At 27.1% G+C, this 19,165-nt stretch overlaps 1 protein-coding gene across 1 annotated transcript in view; it reads left to right on the plus strand.

The window, feature by feature from the left end:
• The window catches only part of Pkc53E (Protein C kinase 53E), a 172,823-nt gene that overhangs the window by 143,561 nt on the left and 10,097 nt on the right, over positions 1 to 19,165 (plus strand).

A 19,165-nucleotide genomic window follows, 5' to 3' on the forward strand; every position in this document is an offset into this window, starting at 1 on the left:
ATTATTAAAAATTTTAATATATATTTTTTTTATAAGCCATCAAACATAATCAATTTTTTGATTTTAATAAAAATTAGCAAAAGTTTGTATAGAAATTTTTTAGATAAAAGAACAAATCGCAAAATATATTTTCTTTAGCTATTAGCTAATTAATCAAGCTAATAGAAAAGGTTATAAATTATTTAAAATTTTAATATATATTTTTTTTATAAGCCATCAAACAGAAACAAATTTTGAATCTTAACAAAAATTAGCCAAATGTTCCAATGTTGTAATTTTTTTGTTAAAATGGAATATCGCAAAATATATTTCTTTTATCTAATAGCTTATTAATCAAGCTAACAGAAAATGCTATAAAATATTTAAAATTTTAATATACATTTTTTTAATATGCCATCAAACTTGCACAAATTTTTAATCTTAACAAAAATTAGAAAAAAGTTTTTGTATTGAAATTTTTTAAAAAAAGAAACAAATCGCAAAATATGTTTTCTTTATCTGATAGCTAATTAATCAAACTTTCAGAAAAAGTAATAATTTATTTAAAATGTTGATATATATTTTTTTCATAAGCCATCAAACTTGGACAATTTTTAATCTTAACAAAAATTAGCAAAAAGTTTTTGTATTGAAATTTTTTAAAAAAAGAAACAAATCGCAAAATATATTTTCTTTATCTTATAGCTAATTAATCAAGCTTTCAGAAAAAGTTATAAACTATTTAAAATTTTGATACAAATTTTTTTTTTGTTATAAGCCATCAAACGTAAAAAAATTTTTGATCTTAACAAAAATTAGCAAAAAGTTTTTGTATTAACATTTTTTAGATAAAGAAACAAATCGCAAAATATATTTTCTTTATCCGATAGCTAATTAATCAAGCTAATAGAAAAAGTTAAAAATTATTTAAAATTTTAATATATATATTTTTTTATAAGCCATCAAACAGAAACAAATTTTTAATCTTAACAAAAATTAGCAAAAATTTCTTTTATAGAATTTTTTTAGTTATGGAAACAAATTGCAAAATATATTTTCTTTATCTTATAGCTAATTAATTAAGCATTCAGAAAAATTTACAAATTCTTCAAAATTTTAATATATATATTTTTTATAAGCCATCAAGCTTCAACAAATTTTAGCTTTTAACAAAAATCAGCAAAAAGTTTCTTTAATGAAATTTGTTTAGTTATGGAAACAAATCGCAAAATCTGATTTCTTTGTCTGATAGCTAATTAATCAAGCTAACAGAAAAAGTTATAACTTTTTTAAAATTTTAATATATATTTTTTTAATAAGCCATTAAACTTGCCTTCATATTCTGTTCTTAACAAAAATAAGCAAAAAGTAAAAGTACTGGAAATTTTAGGTAATGGAAAAAAATAAAACAAATTTTTATTGTAACTAATAGATAATAATATAGGATATTAATAAAATTAATTTACAATCCAAAATATTAATATATATTTATTTAAAATGCCATCAAACTTGAACTATTTTTGAAACTTAAAAAATTTTTTGAAAAAAGTTTAAGTATTAAAAACATTTTAGTTAAGAAAAAAAAACGAAAAAAATATTTAAGTAACTAATAGCTAACCATGTAGACTATTAACAGAAATCATTTACAAACCAAAATTTTAATATATATTTTTTTAAAATGCCATCAAATATAAAAATTATTGGAACTTAAAAAATATTAGTCCAAAGGTTTTGTATTAAAAATTTATATTAGTTGCAGCAAAAATCCCAACAAATGATTCCTGTGTCTAATAGATAATAATATTGAATATTAATAAAAATAATTTCCAATCCAAAATATTGTTTAAATATGCCACATCATACTTGAACAATTGTTTAACTTAATAAAAATTAGCAAAAAGTTTTTGTATTCGAAATTTTTATTTTAAGCAAAAAATCAAACAAATTGTTTTTGCATTTAATAGCTATTATTATAAAATATTAATGAATGGAATTTACATTCCAAAATTTTAACATATATTTTTCTAATATGCCATCAAACTTGACCAAAACTCTGGTATTGAAAATTCTTTAGTTATGGCAAAAAAATTCAATCAAATTTATTTATCTATCAAATAATATCGTAATTTGTTAAAAAAAACATTATGAAATATTGAGTAATATGTTTAAGGAAACAATATTTTAATAAATGAGATATAGATCATAAAAATCGATTGATTATTTTCGAATTTATTCACAATTAAGTGAATTCGCTCAAAAAATTTTGATATAATGAGCGAATTCACTTAATTGTGAATAAATTTGAAAAGAATCAATCGATTTTTATAAACGATATCCTATATTGTTGCTATTATATGTGGATTTGTGACAAATTAATAAACCTGAAAAATTTCTGCCGTTTTCAATTTTTCATGATTTTTTTAAAACAAAATTTTTTTTATTTTCACATAAAAAATATATTTTCTGCTTCAATTTGTTATTATAACTCGGAAACTACTGAGCGGATTGAAACACAATATATATGTGAAAATTTTTACATAGTATGGGGAAAATGTTTTCAATATTCAATCATTCAAAAGAAGAATATTAACTACTCAATTTTATGAATATCAAATAAAAAACAAAAATTTTGTGAAAATAAGCGAATTCACATAATTGTGAATAAATTCGAAAAGAATCAATCGATTTTTATGACTGATATCTTATATTGTTGCTATTATATGTTTCTTTGTGATAAATTAATAAACCTGAAAAATTTCTGCCGTTGTCGATTTTTCATGATTTTTTTAAAACAAAAAATTTTTATTTTCACTTAAATAATATATTTTTTGCTTCAATTTGTTATTATAACTCCGAAGCTACTGAGCCGATTGAAACGCAATATATATGTGGAAATTTTTACATAGTATGGGAAAGATGTTTTCAAAATTGAATCATTCAAAAGAAGAATATTAACTACTCAATTTTATGTATATCAAATAAAAAACAAAAATTTTGTGAAAATAAGCGAATTCACTTAATTGTGAATAAATTCGAAAAGAATCAATCGATTTTTATGATCGATATATTATTTTGTTGCTATTATATGTGGCTTTGCTATAAAGCATAAACCTGATTAATTTCTGCCGTTTTCGAGTTTTCATGATTTTTTTAAAACAAAAAAATTAGCTATTTTCACGTAAAAAATATTTTTTTTGTTTCAATTTGTTATTATAACTCCGAAGCTACTAAGCGGATTGAAACGCTATATATATGTGAAAATTTTTATATAGTATGGAGAAGATGTTTTCAAAATTCAATCATTCAAAAGAATAACATTAACTACTCAATTTTATATATATCAAACAAAAATCAAAAATTTTGTGAAAATAAGCGAATTCACTTAATTGTGAATAAATTCGAAAAGAATCAATCGATATTTATGATCTATATCTTATTTTGTTGCTATTATATGTGGCTTTGTGATAAAGTAATAAATCTAAACAATTTCTGCCATTTTCGATTTTTCATAAGATTTTTAAAACAAAAAAATTTGCTATTTTCACGTAAAAAATATATTTTTTGCTTCAATTTGTTGTTATAACTCGGAAACTATTGAGCGGATTGAAACGCAATATATAAATAAAAACTTGTACATAGTATGGAGAAGATTTTTTCAAAATTCAATCATTCAAAAGAAGAATATTAACTACTCAATTTTATGAATATCAAATAAAAAACAAAAATTTTGTGAAAATGAGCGAATTCACTTAATTGTGAATAAATTCGAAAATAATCAATCAATTTTTATGACTGATATCATATTTTGTTGCTATTGTATGTGGCTTTGCAATAAATTAATAAACCTGAACAATTTCTGCCGTTTTTGATTTTTCAAGATTTTTTAAAACAAAAAAATTTTCTATTTTCATGTAAAAAATATATTTTCTGCATCAATTTGTTATTATAACTCCAAAACTACTGAAAGGATTGAAACGCAATATATAGAGGGATTAAAGGTTAAGTAAATATACATTTTTCTAAGTTTATTTTAAAAATATCTGACTAACCGTGTTTGAGTTATCAATAATTATGAGGAGAAACATTTAAAAAAAAAATAAAATTTTACTTAACATTTTTTAAAAAAAAAACTTTTCCATAGAGTTTAAAATTTGTAAAATATTTGTATTACTGGAACCTTAATACATCAAAATTGTGTAGTGGTTTAAAAAACCTCTAAAATTTTTTCGATTTTGTTTTTATTTATGGCAAAAAAATCTCAAAAAAATATTTATTTAACAAATAATATGGTCATTTATTAAAAAACATTGTGAAATATTGAGAAATATGTTAAAGAAACCAAAATTTAAATAAATTTTTTTTAAGTCCTCCAAAAATTTATATTAGAAATTCAGTTTATTTATATTATTTAATGAAAGTTGAAAATAAGTTCAATATATTTCGATCCCATCTCATAGCTAAAAGTTTTAACTACAAAAACTACAACAAAAAATAAATATTTTGTATTAAAATTCCATACGAAACATAACTAAAGTTGTTTATTAAACAAATTACATTCAAATTCATTATTTTGTATAAAAATAAAAATTTAAAATAAATTATTTTCTCTCTATTTAAATTAATTCAAAATAATTTTAATTATTCTGTCTCCTTTACTAATTGTCACACTGTGTCATCTGCAATTCTCGGGATACTGAAATTATTATTATTTGTTTTTTACTCGTTTGTTTTCATTTTCTTGGTAAATGGGTTTCATTTCTGTTGGTTTTTTTCTTTCCTTTGTCAAATATTCGTTATGTTGTTATTGTTGTTAGTATTACTGTTATTATTATTATTGTTGTTGTTGATAGTGCTAGTGGTTTTAATATAACCTTTACTCATTTCGTGGAAACACACAAACAAACAAAGAAAACCAAAAAAAAAATGGCTACAACCAGAGAGTAAACAAACCAAACAACATCTCCCATACTCCCCTCTCCCATTTAAGTACTCATCTGCATATATAACGGAGAATACTGGTTAAATGTATTATTGTTGTTGTTACTAGTGTAATGTTTGTTAGCAGAGGTGTTTTGTTGTTATTTTTTGGGCAATTTTCTTTCACTGTTGCTGTTGTTGTTTGTTTATGTAAATAATATGGCGAGAAACAACACACATACATCATTTTTCCATTTATTTGTGGTTTAAATGATCATTAACATTAAACAACAACATCATTACTAGTATTATACATCCTCCATATTGCTTTACATGTTTATAAAGGTAATTTTTTTTTAATTTATTTTTTTTTGTTTTTTTGCATGCAAATATGAGAGTGATTGTGAGAGAAATGTTGTGGTGGTGGAGTGCGTGTAATTGACTTGTTAGAGCTTATTTTTATTTTAGCTTATGTGTTTGTATGTATGTTTTTTCCATGTTGCTACCAATATCTCCCGGGAGACTAAAAAAGAACTCCATTTTAGCGGCCGGTAAGTATGAATTTTTTGCAAATTACATGTAAGTATAATCTGGAAAAAGGTCACGTAAAAATTGCGAAAAATTAATCATTGCAAAGTATGAAAAAAAACAGCCATTAAATATGGATATGACCAAAAAAATGTTTTATGTTTGGCCACAAATTATTTATGACCCATATATAAAATAAAAAACTAAATAAAAAAGAGGTAAGATTAAAAATAATAAAAATTACCATAATGATATTAATAAACCAGTAAAAAAAATACATATTTTATCGTCAACAGCTGAATTTATTACTGCGTCAAATTAGAAATCTTGTAATAACTAGATAATAAAAATTGTTGCCTACTTTAAGGCTCTCATTATAATAATTGTATAGTTGTAAGGAAAAACAACTCTAAAACATTTTCTATATAATTTTGTAACATATCCATCAAAAAAAAAGTCAACAAAAATCAGCTTAATATTATAAGACTCTCAGGTCATCTATATTTCTTTAGATATTTAAATAAAGTTTTTATTTAAACATAAAAATTTTGAGAAATCTTAAATTAACTTTAAACAACATCCCATAGAGATTTTATAATATTGAAATATCTATGCCTGAGTGTATGTGTACTCCCATACATATTTAATGTTTTGTGAAATTAATAATTTATGATATTCTTTTAGCCAGCATTAGCATGTTATCCATATTATTCAACTATAATTTTAATCATCATCCTATTTATAGTTGCTGTTTTAGATTTTATGCTGATTATCCTTTTTTTGCTGAGAGGCAACCTCTTGTTTAGACTACTTTATTTTTGTAGTTATTGTTAAGGTCTTTAGTTATGGGGGGAAATAACAGCTATTATAATGTTAAACAAATGACAAAAAATATATATAAATATTTACTCATGCATAGACATGTGTGCAAAATTGTAAGCACAGGTAGTCTGAAAAGGGCTTACTAAATAAATACTAGACCAGAGATTAGACCAGAGACTAGACTAGAGACTAGACTAGACTAGATACACCAAAGCCAAATATCCATGGCGATATGGTAATGCTTTGTATTTGGTGGGAGCTAAAGGGTCATATCTATTATGAACTGCTCAATTCTGACCAGACATTCTGTACCGAACACAACTGACCTGTTTGAAGTGAGCAATGACCGAAAAATACCCAGAATATACCGCCAGACATGAAACCATAATATTTCATCATGACAACGATCGCCAACATGTTGCTATATTTAAAAAGTATTTAGAATGAAGAGAATATAGTCTCTCGCCTATAATAAATATCTCGCCTATAATATAGACTCTCGCCTATAATATAGTTTCTCGCCTATAATATAGACTCTCGCCTATAATATAGACTCTCGCCTATAATATAGACTCTCGCCTATAATATAGTTTCTCGCCTATAATATAGTCTCTCGCCTATAATATAGTCTCTCGCCTATAATATAGTCTCTCGCCTATAATATAGTCTCTCGCCTATAATATAGACTCTCGCCTATAATATAGTCTCTCGCCTATAATGTAGTCTCTCGCCTATAATATAGTCTCTCGCCTATAATATAGTCTCTCGCCTATAATATAGTCTCTCGCCTATAATATAGTCTCTCGCCTATAATATAGTCTCTCGCCTATATTATAGTCTCTCGCCTATATTATAGTCTCTCGACTATAATATAGTTTTTCGCATATATTATAGTCTCTCGCCTATAATATAGTCTCTCGCCTATATTATAGTCTCTCGCCTATAATATATTCTCTCGCCCATAATATAGTCTTTCGCCTATATTATAGTCTTTCGCCTATATTATAGTCTCTCGCCTATAATATATTCTCTCGCCCATAATATAGTCTTTCGCCTATATAGTTCTTCTGCTATATAGTCTCTCGTCTATATAGTCTGTCGTCTATATAGTCTCTCGTCTATATAGTCTCTCGTCTATATAGTCTCTCGTCTATATAGTCTCTCGTCTATATAGTCTCTCGTCTATATAGTCTCTCGTCTATATAGTCTCTCGTCTATATAGTCTCTCGTCTATATAGTCTCTCGTCTATATAGTCTCTTGTCTATATAGTCTCTCGTCTATATAGTATCTCGTCTATATAGTCTCTCGTCTATATAGTCTCTCGTCTATATAGTCTCTCGTCTATATAGTATCTCGTCTATATAGTATCTCGTCTATATAGTCTCTCGTCTATATAGTCTCTCGTCTATATAGTTTCTCGTCTATATAGTCTCTCGTCTATATAGTCTCTCGTCTATATAGTTTCTCGTCTATATAGTCTCTCGTCTATATAGTCTCTCGTCTATATAGTCTCTCGTCTATATAGTTTCTCGTCTATATAGACTCTCGTCTATATAGTCTCTCGTCTATATAGTCTCTCGTCTATATAGTCTCTCGTCTATATAGTCTCTCGTCTATATATTCTCTCGTCTATATAGTCTCTCGTCTATATAGTCTCTCGTCTATATAGCCTCTCTTCTATATAGCCTCTCGTCTATATAGTCTCTCGTCTATATAGTCTCTCGTCTATATAGTCTCTCGTCTATATAGTCTCTCGTCTATATAGTCTATCGTCTATATAGTCTCTCGTCTACATAGTCTCTCGTCTATATAGTCTCTCGTCTATATAGTCTCTCGTCTATATAGTCTCTCGTCTATATAGTCTCTCGTCTATATAGTCTCTCGTCTATATAGTCTCTCGTCTATATAGTCTCTCGTCTATATAGTCTCTCGTCTATATAGTCTGTCGTTTATATAGTCTCTCGTCTATATAGTCTCTCGTCTATATAGTCTCTCGTCTATATAGTCTCTCGTCTATATAGTCTGTCGTCTATATAGTCTGTCGTCTATATAGTCTGTCGTCTATATAGTCTCCCGTCTATATAGTCTCTCGTCTATATAGTCTCTCGTCTATATAGTCTCTCGTCTATATAGTCTCTCGTCTATATAGTCTCTCGTCTATATAGTCTCTCGTCTATATAGTCTCTCGTCTATATATTCTCTCGTCTATATAGTCTCTCGTCTATATAGTCTCTCGTCTATATAGTCTCTCGTCTATATAGTCTCTCGTCTATATAGTCTTTCGTCTATATAGTCTCTCGTCTATATAGTCTCTTGTCTATATCGTCTCTCGTCTACATAATCTCTCGTCTATATAGTCTCTCGTCTATATAGTCTCTCGTCTATATCGTCTCTCATCTATATAGTCTCTTGTCTATATCGACTCTCGTCTATATAGTCTCTCGTCTATATAGTCTCTTGTCTATATCGACTCTCGTCTATATAGTCTCTCGTCTATATCGTCTCTCATCTATATAGTCTCTCGTCCATATCGTCTCTCGTCTATATAGTCTCTCGTTAGTCTCTCGTCTATATAGTCTCTCATCTTTATAGTCTCTCGTCTATATAGTCTCTCGTCTATATATTCTCTCTCCTATACAGTCTCTCGTCTATATAGTCTCTCGTCTATATAGTCTCTTGTCTATTTCGACTCTCGTCTATATAGTCTCTCGTCTATATCGTCTCTCATCTATATAGTCTCTCGTCTATATCGTCTCTCGTCTATCTAGTCTCTCGTTAGTCTCTCGTCTATATAGTCTCTCATCTTTATAGTCTCTCGTCTATATAGTCTCTCGTCTATATAGTCTCTCGTTAGTCTCTCGTCTATATAGTCTCTCATCTTTATAGTCTCTCGTCTATATAGTCTATATTTAATATCACGTCTGCATAGTCTCTCATCTGTAGTCTCGTCTATAGTCTCATCTATAGCTTCATATATGGTCTCGTGTCTACTACTCTCTAATACTAGTCTATTACCTAGTGTCGTCTATATTAAACCAGCTATTTCAAGTTTAATAGTAACACAAACATAGAAGCTTTAAAATCTCTCTGATTTCGACAGAACTTTTCTTACTGGCTTCGTTAATAGAAAAATTATTTTTTTTTTTTGTGATAAATTTGAAGGACATGTTAAAAGTTTCATAAATATATAAGAACAGCACATACAGTGATAACTTTGTGTTGTTGCTGTTGTTGTTTTTTTGTTGTTGTTGTTGTTTATAAACAAATACAATAGAGAATCAACATTAAAGGCATGTGATTTGTTTGCTGATACTGCTACCACTGCTGCTTTTGTTTTTTTTTGTTTTGTCTCTATTGTAGTCCCTTATACTTATACACAAATAAACATTGAGTGTGTATGAAGAGAGAAAAAAAGGATAACAAACAGATTTAAAACATGCATGAATACATGCATATAAATCCCATCAAAAAAAATTTAAATGTATATATAGTAAAATATAACTAAAAAACACTCATATAATTTGCTATATATAAAAAATAAGTTACCAACAACTCTATACAACACATGCACAAAATAAGCTGTGAGAGAATATTATTCACTCTCAAGCGCGTAGTCACACGAGCATCCACAGGACATTGTATATTAATACATATATACACATAAATAAATGTTTGTGTGTATGTATGTGTGTGTATTTGCAACAATTTTCCGCTTAAATTAAGTTATACAAACAGACCAGCTACCAAAGAAATAAAAAATAAAGTATTTTCAGTTTTTATGTGGAAAAAAATATGGAAATTTTTGGAGCAAGAAGACTAACGGCTGTTGTATGCCAGATCGAATTTTAATTTAAAAAAAAAAACGAAATCTTAATGCAATTATAAACTAAGGCATAAAGATTTGTTAAAGTTTCCTAAAGTTTAAATTTTGAAATAATATTTTTATCTTGAAAAGTTTGTTTTATAAAAAAAGATGCTTCATTACCTAACTGCCACCTTTATCGGTTTCCTAATAAGCAATATTACTTTCCTTTTATCATGGTCTTCGGAAAAGATTTCATATTATAAATTTTCTATGGAAATCATTCAATAAACTCAATAGTTTATTTTATTTCTATAAATTGATCATTTCTTGCAAACAGCTACGTTGTTAACGTGGCCATTTGACTATAAAATTCTTTAACATTTAATACTGTTAACTGTAAATGGGATTTATAAGAAAAATCCTTAATTTTTTCACACAAACTGCTTTTTACACAAAGCTCAACATGAAATTGTAAAGCTTCAACACCTGCGTATACTCTGCCCCATCTATCCCTTCTCTTCTTTTGATTTTCATCTGTATTTTATTTAAATTGAAAAGTAAAATTAATGAATAAAAGTATTTCAGTTACTAACATTTTTTTTCCTGGTTTTTTGTTTGATTAAATTGCCAGAACAAAAAAGAAAATAACTATTTGTCAGTAACGCTGTTGCATGCCACCACACACTCACACACACACGCGCACACACAATCTCAATAATATAAAATAAACAACAGCTGTAACAACAACGCCAACCAACAACAACAACAACAACATTAAACCATACAAGATTGATGAACTGCAACAGTAGCTGTAGGAAAAGCATCAGCAACTGAAAGTATGCAACAATAAATTATATTTAAACAAACCAAAATTGCAAAGAGAGAGGGAGAGAAAAAACTGTAAATAAAAAACTTGCTATTATTCAACACTTTGAAGTGGAAATATTTGTGTGGCATGTTATAAATACAATATTTTAGCTTAAGTGGAAAGTAAAGTAATGAATTTGAGAGAGGTAGAGAACGACCTAGAAAATAGCTATTTTGAAAATACAGATTTTTATTATAGGAAATTAGTACTGATTTTTTGAAAAAACCTTTTTTTTAGGGATTTTTGTGAAATTTAGCCTGGTTTTAAGATTTTTATGAAACTAAAGACTTTTATAGGGAAATTTTATTTTAAATTCATGTTTTTCTGAGATTTTCTAAAATTTTAAAATTGGCGTTTTTCGTATATTAGCGATTTTTATGAAATTTTCTTTGGTATTTTTAAGAATTTTATTTTATTTTAAAAGACTTTTATATTTGTTAAAATTATAAAATTATCGATTTTTTGTATACTAGCGATTTTTATGAAATTTTCTGGCGTTTTTTTAAAGAAATTACTAATTTGTATGAAATTTTGAGTGTTTTTATGAGTTTATAGGTAAATTTTATTTTAAATTAAAGTTTTTGTGAGATTTGGTAGAATTATAAAATTGGCGTTTTTTGTATACTAGCGATTTTTATAAAATAATTTTTGGCGTTTTTTTAAGAAATTAAAATTTTTAGCGTAATTTGCTTGTTTTTTAGATTCTTATGAAATGAGAGATTTGGTAAAATTATAAAATTGGAGTTTTATGAAATTTATTTAGGCGTTTTTTTAGAAATTAAAAATTTTTCTGAAATTTTAAGATTTTTATGAATTTAAAAATCTTTTTTAGGAAAATTTTATTTTAAATTTGAGTTTTTTTGAGATTTGATAAAATTTTAAAATTGGCGTTTTTGTATACTAGCGATTTTTATGAAATTTGTTTTGTCGTCTTCTAAGAAATTAAAAATTTTTTGGAAATTTTGCGTGGTTTTAAGATTTTTATGAAAGTGAGATTTGATAAAATTATAAAGTTGGCGTTTTTTGTATACTAGCGATTTTTATGAATTTTTTTTAGCGTTTTTTTTAGAAACTAAAAATTTTTATGAATTTAAAAAGGGAAATTTTATTTTAAATTCGCATTTTTGTGAGGTTAGGTAAAATTTTAAAATTGTCGATTTTTTGTACACTAGCGATTTTTATGAAATATTTTTGGCGCTTTTTTAAGAAATTTAAAATTTTTTCTGAAATTTTGCGTGTTTTTATGATTTTTGTGATACTTATTACAAAATTGGCATTTTTTGTTCTCTAGCGATTTTTATGAAATTTGTATTGGCGGTTTTTTAACAAATAACATTTTTAATGAATTTTTCCGAGTTTTTATGAATTTGTAGGTAAATTTAATTATAAATGCAAGTTTTTGTGAGATTTGGTAAAATTATAAAATTGGCGATTTTTTATACCTAGCGATTTTTATGAAATTTTTTTTTTCCTTTTTTAAGAAATTAAAAATTTTTCTGAAAATTTGCGTGGTGAGATTTATAAATAAAATTGATGTTTTTTGTATTCTAGGATTTTTAGAAATTTATTTAGGCGTTTTTTTTAGAAATTAAAATTTTTTTGAAATTTTGCGTGTTTTTATGAATTTAAAAGACTTTAATATTGAAATTAAATTTAAATTCGAGTTTTTTTTAGAGATTTGGTAAAATTTTAATATTGGCTTTTTTTTGTATTATTATGAACTTTGTACCGACGTTTTTTTAACTACAAACATTTTTGTATGAAATTTTGCGAGTTTTTATGAATTTCAGAAACTTTTTATAGGGAAATTTTATTTTAAAAGAAATTTTTGTGAGAATAGGATTTTTTTTTTATACTAGCGATTTTTATGAAATTTATTTTGGAGTTTTCAAAAATAAAAATATAAATTTTGATGAAAATTTATGCGTTTTTAAATTTTTATGAAATGTGAGATTTGGTAAAATTTGCGTTTTTTTGTATACTAGCGATTTTTATGAAATTTGTTTTGGCGTTTTTCTAAGAAAATAAATTTGTTTATGAAATTTTTCGATTTTTATGAACTTGAAAGACTTTTTGAGATTTGGTCAAATTTTAAAATTGGCGTTTTTTTGTATACTAGCGATTTTTATGAAATATTTTTGGAGCTTTTTTAAGAAATTTAAAATTTTTCTGAAATTTTGGGTGTTTTTATGATTTTTGTGAGATTTATTATAACATTGGCGTTTTTTGTTGTTTTTGTGTTGGAGTTTTTTTTAACAAATAAAATTTTTTTATGAAATTTTGCGAGTTTTTATGAATTTATAGGGAAATTTAATTATAAATTCAAGTTTTTGTGAGATTTGGTAAGATTATAAAATTGGCGTTTTTTGTATACTAGCGATTTTTATGAAATTTGTTTTGGCGTTTTTTTTTAATTAAAATTTTTTTCTGAAATTTTGAGTGTTTTAAAGATTTTTATGAATTTAAATGACTTTTATAGGGAAATTTTATTTTAAATTAAAGTTTTTGTGAAAATTGGATTGAGATTTTTTCAAATTTTTAGCATTTATTTTGAAACATTTGTACAATATAAATTTTTTTAAAAGTTTGGCCATTATTAGCTATGACTTTTTCCCATTTTTCTGCCAACATGAGGATTCCGAGCCAAAAGAACTTATCATCTTTTAATTCCAATTATTAAATTGGCGTTTTTTTAAACTATTGCTGATTTGAGAACTGATGAAATGATATTTTGTTAAATTAGCGTTTATTTGAGAAATTGTCAATTTTTTCACAGTTTGGTCATTTTAAATAAAATATTCGCAACAACATCAAGCAAATGTGTATTTTTACGCTCTATTACGCTCTTTTGTTCACATTCGGGTTGTTTGACGAAAATCATCGTAACCTGAACAATATGAACGCCTACCATGGTTTTAAAGTAAATTTCCAAATAAAGTATATGGTACGTATGATGAATATTTGGTGAACCTTTAAAACTCATATTAATCATACGTCTTAGTGTCATACCTAGATATTTAAATGGGCTGTTCGTTGTAGAAAAACTTTCTTCAAATTTATTAATTTTTAAAAAAAAAATTTAATTAAAATCAATCTCCTACGTTACAAAATTTGTAACTAATTGAATATACCAGATATTTTGTATTTAGTAACTCACAAGAAAGAAAAAAACAATAGCAAACTTGTGTTCAACCAAACTTACTACATATAACAAATGAATGTAAAAAAAATTGTATGAATTTCATACAATATAATTTTAATGAATTAATTGTATAACAAATAACACAGAAATGAACACAAATACTTTATATTTATAGTGTATACTGTTAGGGGCAAAAAAAAATCAATCTATTTTTATATTTCTACCACAAAAGACACCAGACCAAAGGGGTAAACATGGAAAAGAAGCGTAAAATTTTATACAAAAACCTTCGCTACTATTTAAAGTCGTGTGTAGAAAAGAAGTAAAATGATGAAATATAAAAATATGATAAAGAAAAAAAATCAACACAAAACAGTTGCCCTGATTTACAGCTAAAGTAAAGCATAGGAGCATTAATACTTAGTTTTAATTTAATAGGAATTTTATACATAAAATTTTGTTATTAATTTCCAAGATTTAATAACTAAAAGGTATTCTAAACATTAAATAATTTTGTATTTCAATATATTTTTTTGAAACCCTCTAATGTATGCTTTAAAGTTTGATTTACTACCCACAATTGCTTTATACATCTGGGTTATTTTTCAAAACCCACAATTGTATGCTACAAATTATTTTTTGTTTAAAAAACCCACATGTTTTACTACAATTTCCTCATATAAAGTGACATTTTAATACTTGTGGTATGCAACACTTTTTGTTTACTTTAAAACCCCCAATTGTATGCTACACTTAAGTATTTTCAAATGACATTTAAAACTCTAAACAATTTTGGGAAATTTTTAAATTAATTTTGTTTAAATATGACTTTATAACTCTCTTAAAAAATACCAATATCCATAATTGTAAGATTAAATGTTTATAATTTCAAAACTGCCTAAAAAGCTGCTAAATAATTTTGATATTTTGCAAAATCCCATACGAGTAAATCACATTATGCTACGTTACGCTTCTTCCTTTTTTTCTTGCCAATATTTCCAATTTAAATAACGGAAATTAAAGCATACTTTTCTGTCAAGGTAATATAAGCAATATTGTTGCAACTAGCAAAAAACCATTGCATACTTTAAGGCTGCAATTATTAGCATACTATAAACAGCAAATGTGTGTTTTTATTTGGGTTTCCTTTTGCAATACATACGTTTATATCGGCTTTTTCGTTATGAGCAGCATGTACAGATTATATGATCATAAGTAGTTATAATGTCAATGTAATAAATTACGAAAATTTTATTGAAAATTGAATTTTAATCAATTTTAATTACGGCTGCTATGGCAGAAGTGAAAGTAATTGCTTGAGATAGTATGTGAGACCATGAAATATAATTACGCTCATTGATATAATCACAGGCAGCTATACATAGCTGCACATATACACACAGTTTTATAAAGGGTTAGCCAAAATTTGAGTTAAATACAAAATTAAATGAAAATTAATTTTTTTTTGGTTTCCTTTTGCTAACCGTTTTAAATATGAATATAATTATAACCAAATTTTGTTGCCTACTTTTAGGCTTTAGAAAATCTGTAAACTAAATGAGCGAATTTTGTATTGCCTACTTTTGGGTGCTGAAAAATCTTTAAACTCTTGTTTTTTTCTCTACAATACATTCTGTTGCCTACTTTTAGGCTTTAGAAAATCTGTAAACTAAATGTGCGAATTTTGTATTGCCTACTTTTGGGTGCTGAAAAATCTTTAAACTCTAGTATTTTTCTACAATACATTTTATTGCCTACTTTTAGGCTTTAGAAAATCTGTAAACTAAATGCTCGAATTTTGTATTGCCTACTTTTGGGTGCTGAAAAATCTATAAACTCTAGTTTTTTTCTCTACAATACATCCTCCTTTCTGCCACTACCTGTCGTATGTTAATGTCAGTTTCTATTTTATATAAATTTATATTGAACGTACTATATTTTCAGCTACGTGTGTTTATAATTATTTTATTCATTATTCGCTCTTTTGAAAAATTATTGCTTAATCATGTATGTGACAAAAATGTTTTTATATTATAAACATGGATGTATGTACATATAGTTTCATACACAATTTCATGTTTAAATTTATAATCAATAAATGTTGTAATTAAAACGGACGTGTGTTTACATTATTTCCATTTTGTTTATACACAAATCAATACAAAATTTATGAACAGACAGACAGACAGACAACACAATAAAAATATTATTTATTTATATTAATTGATGGAAAATTCTATGGATTATCTAATAGAAAAATGTGTTAAATAAGGTTGAAATTCATCACATTAAAAATGCCTAATTGTAGGCAATAGATTTTGTTAGAAGTTGCTATTTATCTGCTAAAGTTTGGCTTTAGCTATATAACTTGAAATAGCCTTCATTTATTTTAAAACTCACTTTAAATTTTTGCCCCTAAAAGTAATTTTTCTTTAAACCTCCCAAATGTATGCAATCCTTAACTTAAATTTATATATAAAACCTGTTTTTTTATACATATTTCAACTCTCCATTTCCTATTTTGTTTTGTGACAGTTTTGCCTGAAACTCAATTTCTTTCCTTCACTCATTCCTTTCTGCATTCATCTGGAAAAATGTGTTAAACCACAAATGACATACAACTGAAATATTTGTCCAACAAAAAATATCAAAAAAAGAAAAATATTAACTTCAACATCATTTCACTAAAACTTCCGCCAAACAATTGCTCTTTTGTCCCATTCCCTCTTCATAGGCTTCTTTCTGTTCTGTTTCCTTGATACCAAATCATGTGGAAAATTGTTCTTATTTCTTTTACAAAAATTACTTGTCCTTCATTCATTCATACAGTCAATCTTTTGTTACAAATTTCTCAATTTAATTTATCTTAATAAAGTACCAAATAATCCTTAACAAAATCAATAAAATACGAAAAAAAAAATCCTTGTCCATCGTCCATCAATAACTTGACCATGTGTTGCTACAACACTGTGGGAGTAGTTTGTTTAAATAAATATTTTTTTTTAAATGAAAATAGAAAATATAGGTAGTTATAGGGGTCAAGGCGTAAAGTAGGCAAAGGCTGTACCTATAGTAATCATTGAGCTAAAGAAAATTCTGGCCAGGTTTTTAGCAGCATGTAATTTTATTTATGAGACGCACTAACAGGGATTTCGTAATTCCAGGAGGTTATTATAAGCTTAAAAGTTTTTGTTTAATAAAAATGCTGGTGTAGCTATTTTTCTTAGAATAAGGTTAAGTTTGTAGTTCTAAAACTTTTAATAAAAACCTTTACTGAAACTAAAGTAAATTAAACAAAATGCATAAACGAAGAGAAAATGCATTATTATAAAAAATAAATGAAAACCAAATGTAAAATTTTAATTTTTATTTCAGACTTAAACATGTTCTACGTTCTGTTGTAGGTTCTGTTCTAGGTTCTGTTCTAGTTTCTGTTTCTGTTCTAGACTCTGTTCTAGGTTCTGTTCAAGGTTCTGTTGTAGGTCCTGTTCTAGGTTCTGTTCTAGGTTCTGTTCTAGGTTCTGTTCTAGGTTCTGTTCTAGGTTCTGTTCTAGGTTCTGTTCTAGGTTCTGTTCTAGGTTCTGTTCTAGGTTCTGTTCTAGGTTCTGTTCTAGGTTCTGTTCTAGGTTCTGTTCTAGGTTCTGTTCTAGGTTCTGTTCTAGGTTCTGTTCTAGGTTCTGTTCTAGGTTCTGTTCTAGGTTCTGTTCTAGGTTCTGTTCTAGGTTCTGTTCTAGGTTCTGTTCTAGGTTCTGTTCTAGGTTCTGTTCTAGGTTCTGTTCTAGGTTCTGTTCTAGGTTCTGTTCTAGGTTCTGTTCTAGGTTCTGTTCTAGGTTCTGTTCTAGGTTCTGTTCTAGGTTCTGTTCTAGGTTCTGTTCTAGGTTCTGTTCTAGGTTCTGTTCTAGGTTCTGTTCTAGGTTCTGTTCTAGGTTCTGTTCTAGGTTCTGTTCTAGGTTCTGTTCTAGGTTCTGTTCTAGGTTCTGTTCTAGGTTCTGTTCTAGGTTCTGTTCTAGGTTCTGTTCTAGGTTCTGTTCTAGGTTCTGTTCTAGGTTCTGTTCTAGGTTCTGTTCTAGGTTCTGTTCTAGTTCTGTTCTAGTTCTGTTCTAGTTCTGTTCTAGTTCTGTTCTAGTTCTGTTCTAGTTCTGTTCTAGTTCTGTTCTAGTTCTGTTCTAGTTCTGTTCTAGTTCTGTTCTAGTTCTGTTCTAGTTCTGTTCTAGTTCTGTTCTAGTTCTGTTCTAGTTCTGTTCTAGTTCTGTTCTAGTTCTGTTCTAGTTCTGTTCTAGTTCTGTTCTAGTTCTGTTCTAGTTCTGTTCTAGTTCTGTTCTAGTTCTGTTCTAGTTCTGTTCTAGTTCTGTTCTAGTTCTGTTCTAGTTCTGTTCTAGTTCTGTTCTAGTTCTGTTCTAGTTCTGTTCTAGTTCTGTTCTAGTTCTGTTCTAGTTCTGTTCTAGTTCTGTTCTAGTTCTGTTCTAGTTCTGTTCTAGTTCTGTTCTAGTTCTGTTCTAGTTCTGTTCTAGTTCTGTTCTAGTTCTGTTCTAGTTCTGTTCTAGTTCTGTTCTAGTTCTGTTCTAGTTCTGTTCTAGTTCTGTTCTAGTTCTGTTCTAGTTCTGTTCTAGTTCTGTTCTAGTTCTGTTCTAGTTCTGTTCTAGTTCTGTTCTAGTTCTGTTCTAGTTCTGTTCTAGTTCTGTTCTAGTTCTGTTCTAGTTCTGTTCCAGTTCTGTTCTAGTTCTGTTCTAGTTCTGTTCTAGTTCTGTTCTAGTTCTGTTCTAGTTCTGTTCTAGTTCTGTTCTAGTTCTGTTCTAGTTCTGTTCTAGTTCTGTTCTAGTTCTGTTCTAGTTCTGTTCTAGTTCTGTTCTAGTTCTGTTCTAGTTCTGTTCTAGTTCTGTTCTAGTTCTGTTCTAGTTCTGTTCTAGTTCTGTTCTAGTTCTGTTCTAGTTCTGTTCTAGTTCTGTTCTAGTTCTGTTCTAGTTCTGTTCTAGTTCTGTTCTAGTTCTGTTCTAGTTCTGTTCTAGTTCTGTTCTAGTTCTGTTCTAGTTCTGTTCTAGTTCTGTTCTAGTTCTGTTCTAGTTCTGTTCTAGTTCTGTTCTAGTTCTGTTCTAGTTCTGTTCT

Source organism: Calliphora vicina, chromosome 5 (assembly GCF_958450345.1).
Source record: "Calliphora vicina chromosome 5, idCalVici1.1, whole genome shotgun sequence".
In the NCBI taxonomy this organism is placed as follows: Eukaryota; Metazoa; Arthropoda; class Insecta; order Diptera; family Calliphoridae; genus Calliphora; species Calliphora vicina.